The following is a 15,913-nucleotide window of genomic DNA, read 5'->3' as shown; positions in this document are numbered from 1 at the left end:
TGTGAAAGTACTCCCACAGAACGGTGAAGTAGGAGTTTCAAGGGATTATGGTTTTTGGAGGTGCTGTTGAAAAACCTCAAACCTTGAAGGATAAGGCCAGCAAGTACATGGAAACATCATTACCTTCAAGTTCCCCTCCAAGTCACAGACTATCCCGACTTGAGCATCTGTCATATCCCTTCATGGTGGGGCGGCATGTGGCGCAGTGGTTAGCACTGGGACTGCGGCGCTGAGGACCCGGGTCACTGTCTGTGTGGAGTTTGCACATTCTCCCCATGTCTGCGTGGGTTTCACCCCAACAACCCAAAGATCTGCTGGTTAGGTGGGTTGGCCACGCTAAATTGCCCCTTAATTGGAAAAATAAAAATAATTGGCTACTCTAAATTTATATTAAAAAAATATCCTTTCATCGTTGTCCAGTCAAATCCTTTTAAAATTTATTTTTAGAGTGCCCAATTCTATTTTTTTTCCAATTAAGGGGCAATTTAGCATGTTCATTCCACCTATCCTGCACACCTTTTTGGGTTGTGGGGGTGAGACCCATGCAGATACAAGGAGAATGTGCAAACTCCACAAGGGCAGTGTCCCGGGGCCTGGATCAAACTCAGGTCCTCAGCACTGTGAGGCTCCAGTGCTAACCACTGTGCCATTGTACCGCCCTGTCAAATCAAATCCTGATCCTGTAGTGGTCTGAAAATTAACTGTTTCATTTTGTTCTATTCTACATTTGTAACTAAACCATTGTAACCATGCTAAACCATGGACAAAAATGCTTCAATTTTATTCCATTCTTTTTCTGTTCTTTCTATTCTCCATATAGAAAATCTTGCAAGTTGATGCCGAGGATAAGGGAAACTAGAGTATGAAACAATCTCACAAATGAATAAAGATTAGTATAGATTTTTACTTGCTTAGTAAAGAATCTCTGAGTATTAGAAGTATTGTGAATGAGATTGAATTGCAACAACGGGCAAAGTACATGTCAATCAGTAATTTAACTCACCCACTATTGTACACACCACTTATTCTTCCTGTCTGGAACTGTTGTACAAGCTGACTTGGCTTTATAAATAGAACATGTATAAAATATTAGTTTTGACTCAGCCAGACTGGCCATTTGTAAGATGGCAGTTTGCACCATGGTGGTCAACTCTATTAAGCATTGCCTGATGTGGCTCATGAACCTCAGTCTGGTTTGGCAGTCTCTGGTACATTTGCTGCAGAGGATTACAGTGGGTTGCGATGGCTCACAATTCACTGGCGTCTGATTTCTCTCGGCCTTCTTCTCTGCCAGCTGAGCTTTTAGTTTCTGCTCGTTTCTTCCAATGTCATTCCAAACAATCACTCTTGGGAGCTCTCGGCAGTCAGTGACTGTCTCCTAGTTGTCAATGTCAATATCTAATGTCTTCATATCCCACTTGCAGGTGTCCTTGAAGTGGAGATATGGGTACCCAGGAGGTGGGTGCCCAGGAGGTTGTTACCCAGTGGCCAATTTAGTGTACAAAAGTCTTTGTGTATATGGCTGATGAATGTGACCGAGCCAGTACAGATGTCATTGACTTAGCAATGAGTAAATGCTGATGCAGTTAGCATGCTCCACGACCTCTGAGTTGGTGAACTTACACTGCCAAAAGATGCAAGATTATGTCTGAGATAGCGATGGTGGAAACTGTTCAGCCTTTCCTTCTGCCTGGCATATGTTGTCCAGGTCTCACCACTGTAGAGGAACGCACTGAGGATGCAGACTTGATAGACCCAGTTTGGCATCCTCTGTCAGGTTACTATAAATTCCACACTCAACTTGTAAATAATAGTTGCAGCTTTTGCAATGCACATGTTAATTTCAGAATTTGACATACAGCAAGTGACAGATTGCTGGTGATTGTGGAGCCGAAATATGTGAAGCTATTAACAACCTCCAGCATCACATTATCAAACTGCCTCTTAATTGGGAAAAAAAAATAATTGGGTAATTTAAATTAAAAAAAAGACATGGGGAGAATGTGCAAACACCACACAGTCAGTGACCCGGGGCTGGGATCAAACCCGGGTCCTCGGCACAGTGAGGCAGCAGTGCTAACATTATCAATGCTGATGAATGGCAGTATGGCAACATCCTGAACCATGATATTTGTCTTCCTAATGCTGCTGGTCAGACCAATCTCTTTACAGATGTGAGAAAGTTTGTCCATTGCTGCTGCAGGTGTTCCTCATATGGAATGTTAATATAGTATCATCAGTGTACAGCAACTCTCTGATGATGCACATTTCTCTTGGATCTCGGTTGAGCAAGGCTCAAAAGATTTCCGTCAGTTCTGATACACAAATAGACACCCTCTGCAGGTGGCCTGAAGGTACATGACAGCAGCAAAGAGCAGAATATGCTAAAGAGTGTCAGTGCTAGAACACAACACTGTTTGACCCCACTGCAGACCTCAGCGGGTTCTGATGTTACTCTATCATAGCTGACCTTACCCATCATATTGTCAAGGAAAAAGTAGATCACATTCGCTGCCAATTTTCACTAGCAGCTTAAATAGACCGCCTCTGCTCGCGTGGTTGAATAACTTGGTGAGATCGATGAAGACAATATATAGTAGTCTCCTTTGTTTACGGCATTTTTCTTGCAGCTGCCAGATTGAAAAGATTTTTTTTTAATAACGCATTTTATTCAAACTTGTATCAAAGTAGGTTACAGCAAATAAACACCCCGGGAAACATTCTTCCCAACAATCAACTATACAGTTTGTACAGATTGTTCTCCTTTTTCACCCCCCCCCCCCCCCCCCCCCCCCCACCCCCCACCCCTCTCCCCATCACCCACAGATTGAAAAGATTATGTCAATTGTAGATCTTCCTGTCCTGGAACTGCTCTGGGATTCGGGATGGCTGCAATCAACCAAGATCTGAAGTATGACAAGGGTAAAATGGGCAAATACTTTTTCCGTGGTGCTTAGCAGGGAGATGTCTTGATAGTTGTTACAACCGGAATATTAGGTCCAGTTCTGAGCACTGAATGTTAGGCAGAATGTGAAGGCTTTAGAGAGGGCATAGAAAGGATTTATGGGAACGATTTCAGATATGCGGTACTTCAGTTCCATTAATAGATTGAAGAAACTGGCATTGTCCTCCTTAAAGAAAATTTTGAGAGGAAGTTTGATGGAGGCGTTTAAAATCATGAGGAGTCTAGACAGAGTAGATGGGAAAAACTGATGTGCAGGTTCAGTGGGTTGGCAATGCCAAATTACCCCTTAGTGTCCAAAGATATGTAGGTTAGGTGGGATAATAATATTTATTTGTGTCACAAGTAGGCTTACATTAATACTGCAATGAAGTTACTGTAAAAATCTCCCAGTCACCACACTTAGGCGCCTGTTAGGGTACACTGAGGGAGAATTCACAATGTTCAATTCACCTAACAGCACGGCTTTCGGGACTTGTGGGAGGAAACCGGAGTGCCTGGAGGAAACCCATGCAGACACAGGGAGAACCCGGGTCCCTGGCGCTGCAAAGCAATAGTGCTACCCACTATGAATGGCCTCTTACTGCACTGTTGGGATTCTATGACTCTATCATTTATGGAAAGGCAAGAACCAGAGGACACAGATTTAAGATGAATGGCAAAAGAACCAAATGACATGAGGGGAAATCTTTTTCAGCAGCAAGTGGTTAGGATCTCGAATATACTGTCTGAGGGTTTGGTGGAGGCAGATTCAATTGCTGCTTTCATAATTGGATAAACACCTGAAGAGAAAAAGTGTCGGGGGCACAGGAAAGGGTGGGGGAGTGGGACTAGCTGACTGCTGGGTTGCTCTTGACGTCTGCCAGCACAGCCATGATGAGCTGAATGGCCTCCTTCTGTGCTGTAACCATTCTATCATTCCATGATTTCCATCCTCAGATTTGATCACACTAGAGACTTGGTTTGTCATTATGAGTAACTCCTTGCCTCTTGTGCAAAAGTAAAACCAGAAATGCATTTTCAAGATAGTTTGTCAAAGCACCTAATTTGAACCAATCACTGGCTGTCCAGATGCTTCTGTTGGTCAGCAACAGTGATCAATGTTCAGCCAAATCTACTTTCCACAAATCCGTACATAACAATTCTATCATCTACACATTGGAACTCACAAGCATTGTCAAGCCATCTAAAAAAAACAATACAAGAAAATGCCTATAATTACAATGTTCACATTTTCAGTCAAAATAAACTTAACACTTGATGATCAATGATTTGTGTTCCATTTATGGTGATCCAGCTCAATGTTTCACATATGTATTTCACAATTCTTATGAATTCTTAAGAAGATATAACTATATGAAGAAGGAAGTATATGAAAAAAAATGTGCATGCAGTGACAGAATAGATACAGCAGGCAGGTGTTGATTCCCCACACAGCAGATCATTTCAGCTTTTGAAGCATTTGTAAATACAGGGAGAAAACAGCTGAGCGAGAGGGAAAATTATACATTGAGTAGCTACCGTGCCTTATTTTCTTGTTCATTCCCCTCCATTTTTTTCCATTTTGATGGACTTCCAGTGGGGCTGAAATCAAGCACTTCTCCAATTGGACGACCGGAAAAGGGCAGCAGTAAACAACACAGAGCACAGATAGAAATGCCTTTTTTTAAATAGGAAAATGGCGTAGGACTGATATTGGATGTCTTCTAGTTGCAGCAAAAAGACCTCCACTTTTTACTTCTACTGCGTTCCCCGCAGGCTGACAGAAGCAGTGGACTTTGCTCCTAAGTGCTAAATTCTGTCACGGGCTATGCCTGCAATTGGGGTATATCAGGGTCGTGCAAGTGACAAAAAGCAACAGTAGGCGCGTTCAGTTCTGGTCAGGTGTTAGTCACCTTGAATGCTGTCCACCTGACTAATTCACAGATCGCTGGAAAAAGGTCAATCAATCAGGTGTGTCAGTAGGTTAAGAACATAATTCTGATGATTAATGGTGAGAAGTCTGATAAACTCACAGACCACCTCAGATCCCCGACAACTATGTAGGAGATGTAAACTGTAAATTGAAAACAGCAAAATCATGAATAAACCAGGAGCAAGAATAGCATTAAAAACTTTCTGAAACCCATAACCTCAGCTTTAAACCAAAAGGGCTTTGGAACAGTCTAACTCAAGATTATGTTTTTGCTCCATGGTGGCTGCGTGGGAATATTATATGCAACAGATAATAAAGTCTAGATACATTTATCTTCTTGTGCTGTTCAGGAAACAACGGTGCAGGATGAAATATTTTTTTTGGGGAAAACACTCTAGTTTGTTGCTGACAATTGTACTAGTTTCCCACACATTTGGTTAATCAGCTAAAATGGAGAAACACTAAGCCTCTTAAACAAATATTTCAACTTAATGGACTGGAATTGGAAGGAGGTAAGCATTTGACATATTAGGCAGACAAGGCCAAGTGTTTACTAAGTAAAGATGCTGTAGAATTTAGGGAGTTATATGTTTTATGGCAGGGATTTTAAACCCTACGGTGTGGAACTAAGGAGAGAACGTATGGTATTGATGCTCAGCTCACATCCATTAATGTACCTGATATATCAGCATAGGAGGAGGTAGCTGGGATCAGGCAATTTCAGTCACTTTTCACACTGCCAGACATGATTCAATCACAGAAGAGTCCTTGTGACGGACAGCTAGGAATTCACCAGAGCCCCAGCAGACTTTCAGCGAAACATTACAACCGATTGAAACAAAGACTCCTCTTACTAGGAAGTAGGTGAGTAAAAGTTATGCAATGTCACATGGAATCTGTTAGGACAAGCACCATGACAAAACACAGCCATCACTCACACCTCAACTAATTCATTCAATTTTCACCTACTTGATTTGTAAACGTACCTGCGATGTCTGTGTGTTATGCAGAATAATGTAAACAATACAGTAAAATATGAGTATTGAGTATAGTTGCAAAAGTGCTGAAGATGATGTTGAAAAGTTGCTTTTACTCCGTTTCCCTGACACATGTAGATAAGGAGGTTGTTAAATTGGCATTCAAGGCACTTCGATCAATGTGTTTGAGTGCATGGTGCAGCAGAATGGCAGGGTGTGGTATTCAGGAGCTATTTCCTCATTTTCATTGTCTTTTTGGATTCTGAACTTTTATAGTTAGACCTTTGTAGAGAACAAATTATTAACATACAACAAAGGGCAATGATCGTAGAAACAGGTACTGTAGGGCATCAAGGTGGCGCAATAGTTAGCACTGGGACTACGGCGCTGAGGACCCGGGTTTGAATTCCGGTCCTGGGTCAATGTCCGTGTGGGGTTTGCACGTTCTCCTCGTATCTGCGTGGCTTTCATCCCCACAACCCAAAGATGTGCAGGTTAGGTGGATTGGCCATGCTAAGTTGTCCCTTAATTGGAAAAAAAAAGAATTGGGTACTCTAGGTTTATAAAAAAAATAAACAGGGACTGTAATAGGCTTTGCCATCTGTCTAAGTATCAAAACTGCTATAAATGACATGATCAATAATTATTTTATTGGTTCACTGGGCTTCTTATTGCCATTCATGCTCTGTCTATTGGCTGCCAGGGTATTTGAGGATCCACTATACCTTGCTGTTCAAATTATCACAGATGATTGGTAAAATAAAATAGGCGCATCACAGGAACTGCTGAGAAGCTAGGCATTGAGCAGCATTGGGTGGCATAGTATCACAGTGGTTACAGCGCCAGGGACCTGGATTCAATTCTGGCCTTGGATGACTCTATTGGAGTTTGCACATTCTTCCCGTGTCTTCCTCCCACAATCGAACGATGTGCAGGTTAGGTGGATTGGCCATGCTAAATTGCCTCCTTAGTGTCCAAAGGTAAGATGGAGTTAGGGGGATAGGGTGGGAGAGTAGGGTAGGGTGCTCTTTCTGAGGGTTGGTGCAGGCTCGATGGGTTGAATGGCCTCCTTCTGCATGTAGGGACTTTATGATTCTATGAAGCATTATTCTCTGGTAATGGCTAACCAGTGGACATTGAGAGAATAAACCTCCTTCCTATTCATTTAGGCCATAGCATTCACAGCATAGACCTTAATAGTACAACCGTTCACCCCTTGTACTCATGTAAAGCTAGCTGTACAATACAATTATGGAACATTTATACAATACTACAACAAAAGCAGAAAATACTGGACAATCTCAGCAGGTCTGACAGCATCTGTGGAGAGAAAAGGGAGTTAACGTTTCGAGTCTGGATGACTCTTTGTCAAAGCTGGAGAGAACTGGAAATGGGGTCAGATTTATACTGTAGTGGGGGGGGGGGCAGGGGGCGTGGAGCGGAGGGGCTGGATAGGAAGCTAGCAATAGGTGGAGATAGACAAAGCTGTCGAGGACAGAAGACAAAACAAATGTAAATGGGGTGATTAAGGCTAAGAAGGGTGCTGATAGGGGCACATGAAGAGATTAAAATGTGCGAATGGCAGAACAAAGTTGAGCAGTGTGTTAAAGGGCAACTAGGAACAATTGCCCAAGTGGAGTGGGGGGAGGGGGGGAACAATGGTGAGGAAAAACAGATCAATGGAAGAAATGAAAATAAAAATAGATTGATAGAAATAAAAATGGGGTGAAGGTGGAGGAGAGTGGTCACAGTCCGAAATTGTTGAACTCAATGTTAAGTCTGGAAAGTGTAATGTGCCGCATCAGAAGATGAGGTGCTGTTCCTCCAGTTTGCGCTGGGCTTCACTGGAACATTGCAGCAGGCTAAGGACGGACATGTGGACATGAGAGTAGGACAGTGAGTTGAAATGGCAAGCGACTGGAAGGCCTGGGTCCTGCTTGCGGATGGACCAGAGGTGTTCTGCAAAGCGGTCACTCAGTCTGCATTTAGTCTCTCCAATGTAGAGTAGACCACATTGGAAGCAGCAAATGCAATACATCAGATTGAAGGAGGTGCACTTGAACTGCTGCCTCACTTGAAAAAAGTGTTTAGGGCCTGAGATGGTGAGCAGTGAGGGGGCAGGTGTTACACCTTCTGAAATTGCATTGGAAGAGGGTGAGGTGTTGGGCATGATGGAGGAGTGGACCAGGGTATCCCGGATGGAACAGTCCCTGCAAAATGCTGACAGGGGGAGTGAGGGGAAGATATGTTTGGTGGTGGAATCATGCTGGAGTTGCCGGAGGATGATTCTTTGAATGCGGAGGCTGGTGGGGTGAAAAGTGAGGACAGGTGAGCCTCTGTCCTGGTTTTGAGAGGGAGGAGATGGGGTGAGGGCAGAGGTGAGGGAAATGGGTCGGACAGGTTGAGAGCCCTATCGACCACAGTAGGTTGGAAACCACGATTAAGGAAGAATGAAGACATGTCCTTCTAATACTGCAGTTCAGTGGCAAATGTGATGGAACGTGTTGACTCTGACAAATAAACTGGCAGTCAATATCTTGCTTCACTGGGGGGATATTTTACCCAGCTGCAGTTTAGAAGAAGCTGAAAAGCATAGATAATGAGGGTCATGATGACTTTGGTAGTTATTTGTAGTGTTGGCTGAGTAGCATATGTTATGCAGAAGATACATTCTTACTTTATAAATCTTAGTATTCTAAGGCATTGGCTCAGTCAGACTCACTTAGCTTTAACTGGGGTGGTACCTTTAATATGTGGCACAGCAGTAGGCACAGACAGCATGCTTTGGAGTTACACATTAGCAGCCACAAGTGTGATCCCAATCTGCCGGTAGCCTGCCCTATTAATTCTCCACCTTGCTCCCACTCTGACCTCCGTATTCTGAGCCTCCTGCAATGTTCCAATAAAATTCAGCGGAAGCTGGAGGACCAGCACCTCATCTTTCATTTAGATAGTTTACAGCCTGCCAGACTCAACTATATTAATGTGGTATATAAATGCAGGCTGTTGTGATGGTGAAAACTGGTCCTACGTTTTTCTGGCACCTTCTGAAGATTTTTTGCACCAATTCAAACAAATGGCTAGCATTTGTTATTGATAAACACATTCACAATTAATACAAGGCCCTATTATATGATATAAAGCATTTGGAGTAAAAGAAAGCTTAGGCATTCCCTTGGGATCTAGGCTGATTTGTGTCCACTCTGATTTGATGGATTCTGAGGTGGTTGGTAAGTTCAATGTGTGATCTGCAGACTCTGTCACATATGGGGCAGGTGGTGCTTTAAAGGGTTGGGTGAGAATGGGTTGTTTGGATGTTTATGCACTTTCTCCAATGCCTTGGCTTCACCACTGCACATTCCTGACAAAGCCTCTTGGTGTGTTTGGTGCCATTCCAAATGAGCCTTCGTCATTTTGGTCGGTCACAATCCAGGGTCTCCTATAAGTCGCTGGGTATGTTTGACCACTTCAGGGTTGCTTCGAAGACATCGCTAAAGCATTTCTTCTGTGTTCCTGGGAGTCTCCTGTCATGGTTGAGTAGAGCAGTTGCTTCAGGAGTGTGCTGTCGTGTATAAGAGTGATTAGTGCCTCGATGCTGGGCAAGTTGGCTTGGGGGAGGAATTGCTGTCGGACCACCTTCCTTGCCACTGGATTTGGAGGACCTTGTGAAGGAACCGCTGATACTATTTCTCCAGTACTTTGAGGTGCCTGCTACAGGTCATCCAAGTCTCCAAAATATATAGGAACAGGGGGAATCACTGCTGTCCAGTAAACCATGACTTTCGTCTCGGATTTGAGATCCTGATCCTCTTTCTGTCAGTTGGCTGAATGCTGAGCTGGTGCGATGGAAGCGATATATTTGCCTTCACTGAGTGGAGACTCCCAAGATATGGAAAATGGTCAAAATTTTCCAGGATCTCCCATTCCAAACCTGTGACCTCTACCTCCTAGAAGGACAAGGACAGCAGACGCATGGGAATACCACCACCTGCAAGTTCCCATTCAAGCCACACGCCATCCTGACTTGGAACTATATCCTTGTCACTGGATCAAAATTCTAGAGCTCCTTTGTTAATAGCATGTGAGTTGTGCCTGCAACACATGAACTGCACATGATACATGAAGTCAGCCCACCACCATTTTCTCTTTTCCCCCCCCCCCTTTTTTAAAAATTCAGAGTACCCAATTCATTTATTCCAATTAAGGGGCAATTTAGCCTGGCCAATCCACCTACCCTGCACATCTTTGGGTTGTGGGGGCGAAATCCGTGCAAACACGGGGAGAATGTGCAAACTCCACATGGACAGTGACCCAGAGCCAGGATCGAACCTGGGACCTCGGCGCCGTGAGGCAGCAGTGCTACTCACTGCACCACCGTGCTGCCCTCCACCATTACTTTCTCAAGGGCAATTAGGGATGGGCAATAAAAGCTGGCTCAGCCACGCCACCCACATCCCGCCAACAAAGAATAACTATTTTAATTGTCAGGAGTTTTAGTTCAACTCCAGGTGTTTAATGAAAGACCCACTTTCTCAAATGAGTTGACAAGGAGCCCCAGCTCTAGTTCTGGGGCTGAGGTCACGCACACATCTGCATACTAATGATTCGGCGGCCACTAAGACCCAGCGGAACTGTTTCTGAGGACACTGCCTGACGCACCAGTCTGAATAAGAGCAGAGCGTGGGAGAGCATCACGTATCAATCCTGAATAAAACCTCAGCGTGCTGCTCCAACGAGGTAAGAACCTACACTGTACTCGTTTATTTGTATGGAAATAACACATTGTGATTAAACAGTGTTGTAAATATGGGATATATTGAAGATCATCACGTAGCAGCCCTTAATTTCGACAATTTTCATCAGAATTTGAAATTAGCGTTTGTATGAAAATACCTTAATACCAGCAGATTTGGTATTATTCAGGTTTATGGATTCACACTTTAGCAATACTCCAATTTGCATTAATTTGCTCGGAGCAGCATTGTGTCCAGCCATTGGCAGATGAGATTGATAGATACCGTGATGGAGATGATCGCAGTCAGTAAGCCTGGAAAGGCTAAATGTGAGCCCTGGGAGTGTATTTCAGCGACTACATTACAACGGTGGACCTGTGAGTTCCGAGGGCGGGCGATTCTCAAAAGGGATGAGGAGAAGAGCGAAACAGAAAGTCGCCCACAAAACGTGTGCGGCAGCAGCAGCAGCAGCAAATGGCGATGGGCTGCCTCCCGGAGGCAGACCTCAATGGAAAGTCTGGCTGCGCGACTTGCAACGAAGCGCCTGCACCGGAGTGGGGGAACTCCCCGCCTTTATCCGGGTCGACGTGATGGCGAGAGACCCGCTGGAGCTGGACAAAGGGAGTGAGGAATCTACCTGAATCTCACCATGCCCTCCCCCCCCCCCGTCACCTGAATCAATGGCAAAGTATTCCTCGGCAAACTTTGCAATTATTTTACCAGCGCGGAGGTAAATCTTTACAATGAGAGGAGGAGCGCGCTGGAAAAGAATTAGCCACAAGTTTAAAACAAAACAAAAAACCTTGAGTAAGGACTTGTAATGCCTGTGCCCCGGAGTGTTTTACTGCCATGGAGGGTCCGTGAAGATTAATTTTATAAACTGCTGGAGCTTCATTGAAATAACCCGACCCATTTTTAAAATTAAACTACTGCCTTGTACTTCCCTGGGGCGTCCAGCGGCCGGGGCGAGTAGACATCCAAGTGCAAACATTGAGTGTGAGACGAAGATGTTCCCGGAAGCAGTGGAGAAACGGGTTTGAATTTTCCCATCGAAATCTCCTCCGGAAAGAAACGTGTGTTTTAATAGCAACGGTTGAAGCCCCCACGCGATTAGTGGATTGAAAGAGGCTGGGTTCATCAAGTGTTGTTGGGACAGACGCAGTGATCGTTCAGGGCCGAATGGACTGAAGCCAGTCGGGCGTGTGCGCCAAGGCCAGCCGAACGGCAGGAGGGGGGGGGAGGGGTCCATTGATGTTGTTTCCTTTGGGTTTGGACGCTTTCCCCGTTGATTGATGATCACTGCAGCCCCGCCACGGGAAGTGCGACCAAACACTGGGTGTTGTGAAAGAGTTCCCCCCCCCCCCCCCCCCAGGGGCATTTGCTACTCGGTGTCACTGGGCACCCCACTCGCCTCCGCTCATGCTCTTTGATTCGGTACAATTGCTCCCACACTCCGGTCAGCATCGCAGGCACCCTTTGCCCGCTCTCCACCGGCTCACTCTCTCAGCTCACGTCCTCCTGCGGTGGCGGTGATGGTTTGGCTCCCCCCCGCCCCCCTCTCGATACCTGAACACCAAGGGTCACTGGACAGCATTAAACAAAACTCCACCATCGAATATTTGTCGGGATGGCGATTTAAAAAAAAAATGTAAACCCTCAGATTTTATCAATGCAGATCACCCCAATTGGACTGGGGATGACTCCGGTCAGTGTTAAAGTCACCCTGCCTGCTGTTAGCAGACATATGCCTGGCTGTGGGGCAGACGTGCTGGCGGGAGCCGGCATCTCGATGGACGAAGGATTGGGAATGGGAGTGAAATGCATCTTCCAAAAGGTCGAAGCGAAGGCACACCCCAGCCCAGCGATCATTTGACCAGACTGGGTGATTATTCATGCTGAAGAACTGTTTTAACATGTGAACAATGGGACTTCTAGATTTAAAAGTTAGGCCAGTGTATGGTAATCAATACTAAATGAAGAGAGGATTCATCACAGTCGGGCCACATTTGTATCACGAAGCCCAATTGGCTGACGGTTATTCCGAACGTAAAACCGAGACAATCTTTGTGGGCCGGTTGTGTAAACAGTCTCTTCCAGCCAGCCGTGGATTGGGCTTGATCAACCAGCAGTAATGGAGTATGGGTGCATTGTCTTGCCAGCAGGCATAGGATGATAGAATACCAACAGTGCAGAAGGAGGCCATTCGGCCTGTTGGGTCTATACCGGCCCTCCGAGAGGGCACCACGCACAGGCCCACTCTTTTCCCCCTATCCCCTTAAATCCCCCTCACCGTTGGACACTAAGGGGCAATTTAGCATGGCCAATCCACCTAACTTGCACATCTTTGGACTCTGGGAGGAAACCGGAGCACCCTGTGGGGAGAACGTGTAATGATTTAAAAAATAATTTAGAGTATCCAATTCATTTTTTCCAATTAAGGGGCAATTTAGAGTGGCCAATCCACCTACCCTGCACATCTTTGGGTTGTGGGGGCGAAACCCATGCAGACACTGGGAGAATGTGCAAACCCCACACAGACAGTGACCCAGAGCCGGGATCGAACCTGGGACTTTGGTGCTGTGAGGCAGGAGTGCTAACCACAGCACCACCATGCTGCCCGAGAATGTGTAGTAATAATCTTTATTAGTGTCACAAGTAGGCATACATTAACACTGCAATGAAGTTACTGTGAAATCCCCTAGTCGCCGCACTCGGGGAGAATTCAAAATGTCCAATTCACCTAACAACCACAAAACTCCACACGGAGAGTTGCCCAAGGCCCTAGCGCTGTGAGACAGCAATGCTAACCACTGTGCCACCCGATTGATGATTCGGGTAACTTGCATGTTTCTATCTTCAAACCTGCTGTGTAAGCCAGTACAGGTGAACAGTAAAGACGCAATTGCATTCAGTCAAAAATGTAAGAGCAGCGTGGAGGCCTGGATAAACGATATGGCAGGGTTTATAAAATTGGAGCGGATAAAGTACGCACTAAGAGGTTCGGCTCAGGGGTTCACCAGGCGGTGGCAACCGTTCCTCGACTATCTCGCAGAGCGATAAGGGAAAATAGGAAAGACAACAGCAGCAACCCAGGGGGGAGGATGCATTCGGGTCTTTGTTTTTTTTTTGTGTGTTGTTACATATTTGTTGTTCATAGTTATCTTCTTAATGTTACTATTTTCATTTTTTTATTTGTGTTGGCACTTGCCGTTAGTTACTATATTATTTTAAAAAACGATCAATGTATATATTGTTACAAAGTTGTAAAAATGGAAAATTCTTGGTTGATTGAAAAACTTTAATAAAATATATATATTTTTTAAAAATGTAAGAGTAGAATTCCTACTTTGGGTGCAAATTGCATTTTTTTGCTGCACCAATCAGGTTACAATTAAAAGCCAAGAGTTTCTGCTGCAATTTATTTGAATAATCATAAGCCTAAAATCTGCCATGAACTGTAATTGGTCAGCATAATAGAATGTTACTTTTGTTTATTTTTTGAATTAAAAAATCCTTGATGTATTTAAGGGTGCTAAATTGCAGTTTATGAATACAACAGAAAATGAGCTTATCACAAAACATATTGGGTGAAAGTCTCCGTTTGGTACTGAGTTTGGCCACATTCCCGTTGGGGGCACTGTTTCTGGGGCAATTCAGGACATGCTATTGGGCCAGGACTGTGCTGGGGCGAATTCCCGGCCCAGCGGGCATTCTAACACGGGGGCCGGAATTAGCACCAAAGAACATGGCAGCTGAAGAAGGTTTTAAGCGCTCCACTTACGCATACTCACTGCAGCCACCAAGGTGACTCACAGAAGACCTGCCCCCTGAGGTCAGGTGTCCAAAGGTGGACCCACACCAGTGCCCTCCTGAACACTGCCTGGGAGGTGGTGGCAGAGGCAGTGAGCGCTGCCAGGCTCACCAGGAGGAGACAGCTGGTGATCTGGAGGAGTGGGTCATCATAGATCATCATAGAATTTACAGTGCAGAAGGAGGCCATTCGGCCCATCGAGTCTGCACCGGCTCTTGGAAAGAGCACCCCACCCAAGGTCAACACCTCCACCCTATCCCCATAACCCAGTAACCCCACCCAACACCAAGGGCAATTTTGGACACTCAGGGCAATTTAGCATGGCCAATCCACCTAACCTGCACATCTTTGGACTGTGGGAGGAAACCGGAGCACCCAGAGGAAACCCGATCACTGATTAGTTCTCTGTCCTGAGAGGAGCAGAGAACCAGGGAGCATGTGGTGCAGGTGTCCTCTGGTTGGGGTGCGATCCGCTGATCCCATGCTTCCAAGCAATGGGGCAGTGTGTCTGAGGAGTGCCAACCCCTGGTGGACCCCTGATTGAGCTTGGCCCTTGATGGTACAGCTGAGGTATGTAGGTGTCCAGAGGGGCTCCCTGGGTGGGCCCTCAGATGGACCAGAGGCCTTCTGAGCATTTAAAGGACACATGCTGCACTCAGCAGTGTGAGCAGCCAGGTACCTGTAAGCAGCAACAAAGGGGTGCATTTAAAAGACAGACTGCAGCCATGACGGTCTGAGCCAGGCCACCCTGATCCCGAGAGGGACACCCAAGTCCACGGACTTGGTACCAAGTCACTACCTGCTACTGGCCCTGGCAGCCATGTCCCGGCAAGTCTGACAGTTTTCAACAAACTGTTCTTTAGCCTCCTTCCTCCTCCGCAGCCATGGTGCCCAATCCACTTTTGTAAATACTTGTAGTAATTCATGCCCACGAGACTGCCACATGAACGGAGCACAGCATCGCGGAAGGACAGAGCATACTGTGTCCAATCCCCATATCACATTTAAATGTGTGCAAATGCTGGTTTTGCTTCTAGCATGGGGCGCACACCTTGTGGTCACCGCCAGCGAGGGACTCCTGGAGCAGGGTGCCTGAATCAGTGCTGGGCACGGATCTGGATTCAAATCGCTGAAAATAACCTAAGCACTGAACTATTTAAATTGGTGTACATTTTTCAGTTTCTTGGTAAATTGACTTTTTTAAGATGTAAAAAATTGTTTTAAAACATTCCTAATACCCTTGCACCTTAGAGAACATGCTCAATCTGAAGATGCTCCTTGGACAGGAAACTTGCCATTCTCAATATTTCAGTGTGGCACTGTGGTCAGTTTTATGCGCAGGGCTGGCTTTGGGCGCAATGATTCTTAAACCAGAATTAAAAATTCCAGAAACTGGATTCACTCTGAATGTCAATGTCACTTGACCTTCCCTGATCTTTTGCACTGCTTCAACCATTTTAATCCGGATTTTGCTGATAAAACCAACGTTAATTCTACGCCGAGAAGACATATACC

The 15,913-nt window shown here is 45.4% G+C and overlaps 1 protein-coding gene across 2 annotated transcripts in view; it reads left to right on the top strand.

Moving 5' to 3' along the window:
• The first annotated feature begins 10,486 nt into the window (after positions 1–10,486).
• LOC140395513 (monocarboxylate transporter 4-like) overlaps positions 10,487–15,913 on the top strand; it is a 59,385-nt gene continuing 53,958 nt past the window's right edge. The window contains exon 1 of one of the 2 annotated variants that reach the window (XM_072483404.1): positions 10,487–10,591. The gene's annotated coding sequence lies outside the window, so the exon portion shown is untranslated. The remainder of the gene's footprint in view (positions 10,592–15,913) is intronic. The other variant, XM_072483405.1, reaches the window with a different exon arrangement.

Source organism: Scyliorhinus torazame, chromosome 18, assembly GCF_047496885.1.
Source record: "Scyliorhinus torazame isolate Kashiwa2021f chromosome 18, sScyTor2.1, whole genome shotgun sequence".
In the NCBI taxonomy this organism is placed as follows: domain Eukaryota; kingdom Metazoa; phylum Chordata; class Chondrichthyes; order Carcharhiniformes; family Scyliorhinidae; genus Scyliorhinus; species Scyliorhinus torazame.
This window is presented reverse-complemented; position numbering and strand designations above follow the sequence as displayed.